At 42.4% G+C, this 8476-nt stretch overlaps 1 pseudogene; it reads left to right on the top strand.

Annotated features, from left to right (window-relative positions):
• Nucleotides 1-1334: 1334 nt before the first annotated feature.
• Nucleotides 1335-8476, top strand: part of LOC137620867 (uncharacterized) — a 7759-nt pseudogene continuing 617 nt past the window's right edge.

Below are 8476 nucleotides of genomic sequence, written 5' to 3'. Positions count from 1 at the left end.
ATGCTCTCTAAATTTTTATTTGCTTCTAAAGCAATCTCAAAACTTGAAAATGATACCCAAGCTTCCCAAAAGCCTTTACTACCATTAAGCTCCATTAAAATTTCTTTGATTGCTCCAAATCTACAGAAGGCTTCATGAATTATGTCATAGCTACAACCAATTGGTATGTTTTTTAAGTGGAGAATTTTCAGATTTTTTGTTGGATCTGGTAATGAGCCAGAACCAGAGAGTAAAGTATTACGGTTATTACAAGCATCATTTTCCACCAGTGCCGATAAATTGTCTTTAACAACACTGGTCAAAAAAGTATTGTTGGAGGAATCCTTTTTATTGCCGAGGTTGTCAACAGAGCTTTCCCTATTTAAACAAGCAGAAGTCGTCAACGGTGTCTGGGGTTCGCCATTTGATCCAGGGGTACGGGGAATATTAAGTTTACTCATTAATTATTTTTCAGGGGGAGGGAAGGGGTCATAATAACAATGAAAAAAAAAAAAAACAATGGAAAAAAATATAGTTTAAGGGAGAGAAAAAATTAAGACTGTCTGAAATTCCAAAGAAGACACCGTTAGCCTTTCCTGGAATTAATTTCTCCACCAATGACACCTGTGAAAGCTGCTTACCAAATGTCCACTCCCTACCCTACCACAAAGGGATGGTACCACTATGATTAGAGTGGCTCAAGTGTATGCCAAACCCGCTTGATGGGACTGAGAGCATTTCATGAATACAATCATCCCCACTCTAATCATAGTGGCAGGCAAACCGGACAGAATGCCGAGAGTCCTATCTCTATAAAATCGCCAACCCCTGGAATCCGAAGGCCAAATTTCCTAAGAGATAGTTCCGCGTGCCAGTATGGGAATACTGACACTCCTAGGTGTCCAAACATTTTCGGGCAGTTGGCAAGACCACCACAGCTCCCACAATTGATTTTGAAATAAAAACCGATCATGGATACAATGTCCCCTCTAAAAAACCTGGACAGTGAAATGGGTAAAAGAGTTTTGACAGCAAGGTTGGAGACAGCTGATAATTATGAAGGAGGAATAAGCAATAAGAGGTAATAGAAAAAGAATGAGAGAAATTTAGAGTCAAACTGAGGAAAAGAAATTCCCCAGTTCGAGAGCCCTCTTGCCCGTCACAAGCCTTCAGCACGGGAATGATATGCCGTGCTGAAGCCCAATGACTTCATCAAGGCATTCTCTCGTTAAGAGGGCTTACTTTGAGGAGCCATAAACAACTACCCAAGACTCCTGCAATAGAACTGGTCCCTGGGACCTCAAGAGACCACCCAGATAAGACCTTAAATCGCCCACCAGCGGCGCGAAAAAAAAATGGAGACCGAAAACAAACCCACTCAAGAGCCACCTTCACAGCAAACAACAACTAAAGACACCAAGTTTAGGCTAACTCCAGGACCCAGCATTACATCGTATGCTGCCATAGTCGCCATGGAAGCCAGCAATCCTCACCTCAGCATCACTATACGTACCAACCGCAGGGGACAGAATCATAAAAGCCAAGATGAGTCCACCAAGACCTACCTTGAGCAGCAGGATAATGTGATCAAGCTTGACACCAATGAAAGGCCTACCACTATCATCATAGTAAATGACCTCGACCTGTCACTGGAACCTGTGCACCAACATCCCTCCATCTTCACTGTCAAAAGATGTGAAGGGAAAGCCGGAGGGAGATTCCATAAGTTGGAGGCTGTCTTCAAAGGATCTCGCCCTCCTCAACTCTCCTTTGGCCTCTGGGGCACCTTCCGCACTGAAGAGTACTTCAAAGAGACACTAAGATGCTTCCGGTGTCAGAAGTTTGGCCACCACAAAAGCCGCTGCACAGGTTCGGAGATCTGTGGAGTTTGCAGCAGCAGACAGTACCCTACTGGCCACTGTATTGCCAGGCACAAGGAAGGGCACAAAACCACCGCCCACTGCCTAAACTGTGGAGGATCCCATCATGCTTGGCATGATAGATGTCCCCACAGATTTCAGTATATTGCAGACCGCCAGGGAGCAGACCGCCAATACAACCTCCACCCACGTCAGCCACGTCGAACGCAGCCACCTCCAATCAAACAACCCTCCACCATCCAACCACACCTCCCAACAAAATCCTAATCCTTCCAGACATGCCAATGATGAACTTCCCTCTCCGCCAACTCCCCCTCAAGCACCTAAACCTCAACGTCCTCCCAAACCTCCTCCCAAGGCAAAATGATCCCCAACCCATACTCCTCGCACTCCCTCACCTTTAAGATTTACCTCTCCAACCAATCCTCCCACTGCAACCCAACCAAAAAAAAACCTACCTCATCCTCCTCCAACTTGTAACTCGTACACCCAACACTTCCCACTCCTTAAAAGAATTCCCCAACCTACCTAGCTCCACCGTCACAAGCAAACCAAGCGCAATACGCCCCTCAAAATGTCCTCCAATTATTGACATCAGTGAGTACGACCTCTCTGCTTGCCCTATGGATGCTGTGCTAGCAGTCATCAGCAATATCATTAGCAACTTCTTGCGATCCCGCAAAATTAAATTCACACAGGAGTCTCTTGATGACTTCGTGTTTGAAAACGCTGCCCGGGAACTAAAATCTCAGTTCCCTTCATAGATCCTCCTGCAAATGAACCTAATACAACCACTTGCAACAACCAAAACACCCAAGTGAAAGTGCTCCAATGGAACGTTCGCGGACTTCGAAAAAAAGTTTGCATTCCTCCAATCTCAAACCTCAGTGCAAGACCCTGACATTATCATGCTGCAAGAAACTCTGCTTAATGAGAACATACCATTTGCGTTCACAGGATACAAAGTGCACACAACGTATATCACCAACGACAAGAGCACTAACCACCCTTGTCAAAAGCAGCATCCCCTCCAAATTACTACCAAGCATAGACTGTGGGACTAAGGCAGAGACTCTTAGTGTCCAGATATCTCTGCTGGCCACAACGTTAACAGTCCACAACATCTACAAGTCGCCAGAAAAAAGCATCTATGCGGAGGCGCTCATCGCCGCAGCCTCTGATAATTACCTAATTATTGCAGGCGTCTTCAACGTTCATCACCAGTTCCTGAACTCAATATCAGGAACAAACATGTAGCAACTTGCATGCCCTATTGCAAGAATATCCTGATGTAGCACTGCTTAATGTCACAGATGCCAGCCATCTAAAAGGAGGTCGCCTAGATCTCACCTTCCTCTAAAGTACCATAAAAAGAGGCGCAAAGTGGCAACTATATCCTGTAATAATAAGTGATCACCTTGCCATTGAAGTTGAACTCGAATTGGAGAAATAACCCCTTCCTCCTCCACCCACAAAAAGGTGGAACTCAAGAGTTTGCTAACTGGGAAAAATTGGAAACGACTGACACAGTGGGCTCGGGAATACTTAAAAAACCCTCACAATGATATTTCCACCCTATCAATCGACTTCAGCAAACAACTAGAGGTAGCAACCAGTGTTTCCATGCCACAAAAAAAAACTGAAAAGAAATATGCCAATGCCTGGTACTATAACAGTCGCATCAAAGAAATGAATGCTAGAACAAACAGAACCAGAAAACTTCTCAGAAGACATACAACAAATGAGCTACATAATTTACTTGTAGATATCATCAAACATTCTGTGCAAGTATCACTGGAAGTAAAAATAGACAAATGGTACTCATGGTGCAACGAGGTCAATTTCAGCACTTCCGTAGCCAAGATATGGGGTTGGTTTAACAAAGTCTCTGGGAAGTATAATACACCCAGTGTCACACACCCAGACCCATTAGCTGAAGCCAGGAGGATTGCTAACATCTTTGCGGACAGAGCAAAAAGCACCAACCTACCGCTACAAACTATAAACAGTCAGAGAACACTGCTTCCAATCAGGAACACCACCATTGAAGCCGCCTGTAACATGGTAGACGATACTGATCACCCCTACACCATGGAGGAACTTAACACGGCCCTCGCAAAAGGCAGGAAGGACACTGCCCCTAGAGCCAACCTCGTCACATACAGCATGCTGAGGAACATGGGAAACCACGCCAAATTGGTCTACTTGCATTTGATTAACAGGACACACGGAAAGACTACGTCTAACCACATGGAACCAGCAGGACACCAAACCAATTTCAAAACCCAAGGAGCCAGACACCTACCGACCAATAGCTTTGATAAGGTGCACAGAAAAAGTAGCAGAGAGAATGGTACTCGACAGACTGCAGTGGAAAATAGGCCAACTACATCATCGCCTATATGCCTGAGAAGCGGCATAGGCACTCAAGAATGCATTACAGATGTCCTCTCAACAATTAATAACAAAAAAACTGTCATATTCCTCGATCTCGAGAAAGCCTTTGAGCTAGCCAGCTCACCAGCTACACTTAACACTTCTTGGGAAAAAAAAAAAAAAAAAAAAAAAAAAAAAAAAAAAAAAAAAAAAAAAGGTGAAAGGACTCTGAACTACACACTGAACTGAGAAGCCAGTCACTTTCAAAGGAAAAATCACCGATTTCATCCCCCTAAAGAACAAGTACACCACAAGGAGGCATACTAAGCCCCTACCTTTTCAATCTGCTAATGGAGAATTTAGCCACTTTAAACCTCCCAAATGGGGTGGAAATTTTCATAAACGCCGACGATATATGCATAGTATGTCCACAAAGCTCATGCAAGAAATGCTACTCAAAAAGCACTTGTCATGATCCAAACCAAATGCAATGAGCTTGGCCTAAAGATAAACAACAAAAGCAATGGCTATGAGACACTTGCAAAACCCTCAGAACTTCACACTAATGGGCGAAGACATTCAATGGGCGAGTCAATTCATATACCTTGGGGTAGTCATTAGCAAATCCCTATCACCAGCTAATCAAGTAACCTACCTCAGAGAGAAGACAAAGATTAGTCTATCAGCCATGAAACGAATGACCCCCCTTAAACAAAGAGTATCAAATAACCTCTTATCTACAAGCAATTCGATCCTACATCGATTATGAAGCACCCACACTTACTGCATTGACACACTCAAAAAGCATCATTAGAAGTAGTCCAAAACAATGCCATGAAACTCATCAGTGGCTTTCCAATGTGGACAAGACACTGCTTACTTGGAGCAGAAACCAACCTAATTCCCCTGTCAGCTAGGATTGACATTAGGAATAGCAGCATTATATTCTAGTCAATCAGCGCAGACAGAAAAAGCCCACTCAACAATAAAATAAGGCTTCTATATCTCGCTGAAGAACTGGATCCGCCAAATTCCCGTGCAAAGAAACTACTGGATACACTCAGAAGGATGCAGATGCAAAATGAGGCTCACAAAACCTAGAGACAACAAAAGCATGATGGATACAGCCCTCCTGCCCCTTGGGCTCAGGACCCTATCAAATGAAACTTCACCATCCTACCAGCAGCAAGCAAGGCTCTCTGTACACCAGAGCAACTCACTGAAGCTGCAAAGAAAGCAATCAAGAATACATCTGCACCTCACACCTACTATATGGATGGATCAGTATACCGTGCAATCCCTTAATCATCTATACATCAAAATATACAGAAAACTGGAGACTTTCCAACTACGCCTCCACACTGCAAACTGAACTAGTGGCCATTGCAAAAGTTCTAGAAAACACTGCCAACCAACAAGATGGGAACACAAAGATCCATACAGATTCCAGAGGAGCCATTCTGGCCCTCGGCAACAAGCAACCTACAGAGAATGTTTACGTCATCACTGCAACCTTCATTAAAAACCATTAAGAATCAAATGGCTGCCTACAGCAACATCCAAAAGACTAGTGAAGGAGAGCCATCCTAGATGGATCAAGATCTGCAAAGTGGTATATTGAAGCGACAAACATTACCACACCCAATTGCAAGACAAACACCCCGCCAGGACGCAGTAATCATCTGCAGACTGCGACTGGTATATCTATGCATCTTACATAACGGCGAAGACCCTGCAGCACACCATAGAGCAATAAGACCGTGTAAGTGCTGTAATCAAGACAGAAGAACCTCTACAGCAATGTCAGGAAACAAGCCTACTTCGGCAGGATCTTAATCCCAACAATCCTACAACTGCAACAGCAATTGTCAAACACATAATTGACAATCATAACACCCTCTCAGCCTTTCTCTGCAGCTACCCTCCACCGAGATAACGTTGCAACAATGCCAATCGGCAATCTAAGCAGCAATTGAAAACAAACCATCTTATCCCCCCTGCAACTTCTATGGCGGGACCAGAAAGATTGTTGGCGACTGAGGGCAACAACTCTTACTCCTTATAAGGAGACAGTTTTGTCTTCCCGTCCTGTCTTCGGCTTGAAAATGGGGTCGGAATCTTCGGCGGTCTTTTTGACTTCCAACTTATCTTTCTCTCCTCTCAGCTTATCTCCCTTACTGGAATCAAAATGGGTGCTGGCGGCTGAGGGCAATAGCTCGTACTCCTTATAAGGTGACAGTTTTGCCAATGGTGGTTAGTTATTGTAAATATACCTAGCCTAGGTTTACTAATATTAAATTACACCGTGTTTTTTTAATTCTGTTTCACAAGTCTCATTTTTGTAGGTTATTTTGTCTAATGTACTATAACTGTGGCTCCCACATTATACAAACTAGGTTAGGTTATAAAACAAAAATATTGTATTGGTGATTATTTTATCTATTTAGATTGTTTGTATGGCACTTTGTGAGCAGAAAAATACTCAGGCTTGGCAAGTATTATTGGAAATTTTTTGTTCTACGTAAATGCATACTTTATTTCCAACATTTTGCTCCACAAAGACACGCCATTCTTGTACATAGTGGGTGGAGTTTGTGTCCAAGGATATATTTACAAATAGGCAGCTACATAAACCCTATAAGTCATATACTTCCTTACTTGAGGTGGGCCGTGATACAGTCTTTAGCCAACTGTTGACAAATGTATACCTTGCTAAAGCTAAGATGGTCTTCTGATAGGACTTTGTCTTCTGACTAGATCTTTCTATTGGCACCATAATATTCGCCCTTTGTGACCTTTTGATGTCCTTTTCAAATAACAATAATTCTTTAAATTGCTTGTTGGTCCGTTTGGTTTTTGGCATAGATTTTGTTCAATCATCTGTCTAACAATAATGTTTTCCCACATTTCACTTACCTATTTTTAATTTAGTCATCTCTTAAGTAATATTACAGAAAAATAGCATTTGGTAAGCAGCAATTGTAGGGAAGGTTAGTTAAGATTAGGCTGTTAGTTAAAAGTTAACTAGCCTTAATCTACTGGACCTACGTTGACACTTTGGAGGCATTATCATTGTCAATTTGCCATCGCCTATTTACCAGTTTTGAGGTTCAGATATAAGTCTTCTCGACTTATTCCTACACCTTAGGTATCTTCATATGTTGAAAAGGTGCAACTATCCTCACCTAATTTGAGCTTAGGCCTACTCTGGTAGATAGGACATGCTCTCTTTGCATGTCCATTATGATATAGGTTGCATGGAGTAATGATCAGAACATGGCACAAGTATGATCACTTTGAGATCACATACTAGGAGTTCTTTTGGGGACATTATATTATGCAGAAATAGCAATTCTTTTTTTTTTTTTTTTTTTTTGCAGATAACCTTGAAGTTGGCCAAGACCTAGGCTAAATAAAGCATTTTTACCATTACCTTGCCCAAGTGGAAGAGTTTTTATGATGGCCAAAGAAAATATAGATGTGAATGGGAGACGAAGTTTGCATGGGTGAAAGAAGCCCCTGATAGTAAGGGAGAGGCATTTTGCAAGTTGTGCTTCTGTACTTTGAATCCTCGATTGGCCATCCTGCAAAAGCATGAGCAAACAGAGAAGCACAATAAGAAACAGATTGCTCTTAAAATCACGAGGCCTATTTCGTTTCGGCCCAATGGCCCTAATGAAACTATTAAAAGAACAGAACTGGAATTAGCTGTGGCTATCTCATGTCACTGTTCCATAATGACAGTTGACCACTTTGGTGAAATTATTAAAAAAAAAAATGGAGTAGGTAGCACCTTGGGTAGCATATGTCTACAAAGAATAAAATGCAGTGAATTGATAACTGAAGTTATCTCTCCTGCTTTCAGACAGGAGTTAGTTGATATAGAAGGTACAAAATATGCTTTGTTAATTGATGAAGCAACAGACCTTAGTGCATATAAGCATCCATGCATAACTGTGCGCTATTATAGTCAGAAGGAAAAGAGGATAGTAACAGAATTAGTGGGTCTCAAAACAGTTACCGAGGCAACTGGGGAAATACTTTTTAATGTAATCCAGGAGGCAGTTGAGGAAATTGGCCAACGTCTTAGTAATTGTTTAGGTTTTGCAAGTGACGGGGCCTCTGTGATGGTAGGGAATAATTCAGTGTGGAGTAGATTAAAAGAGGTGTCTCCAAATTGTGAGCAAATGAGATGCATTTGCCATTCTCTTGCCTAGTGCATTGAGCACGCTTTTGGTAAG

The sequence above is a fragment of the Palaemon carinicauda genome, chromosome 27 (genome assembly GCF_036898095.1).
Source record: "Palaemon carinicauda isolate YSFRI2023 chromosome 27, ASM3689809v2, whole genome shotgun sequence".
Taxonomy (NCBI): Eukaryota; Metazoa; Arthropoda; class Malacostraca; order Decapoda; family Palaemonidae; genus Palaemon; species Palaemon carinicauda.
Note: the sequence above shows the minus strand (reverse complement) of the source record. Positions and strands in the feature narration are given on the sequence as shown.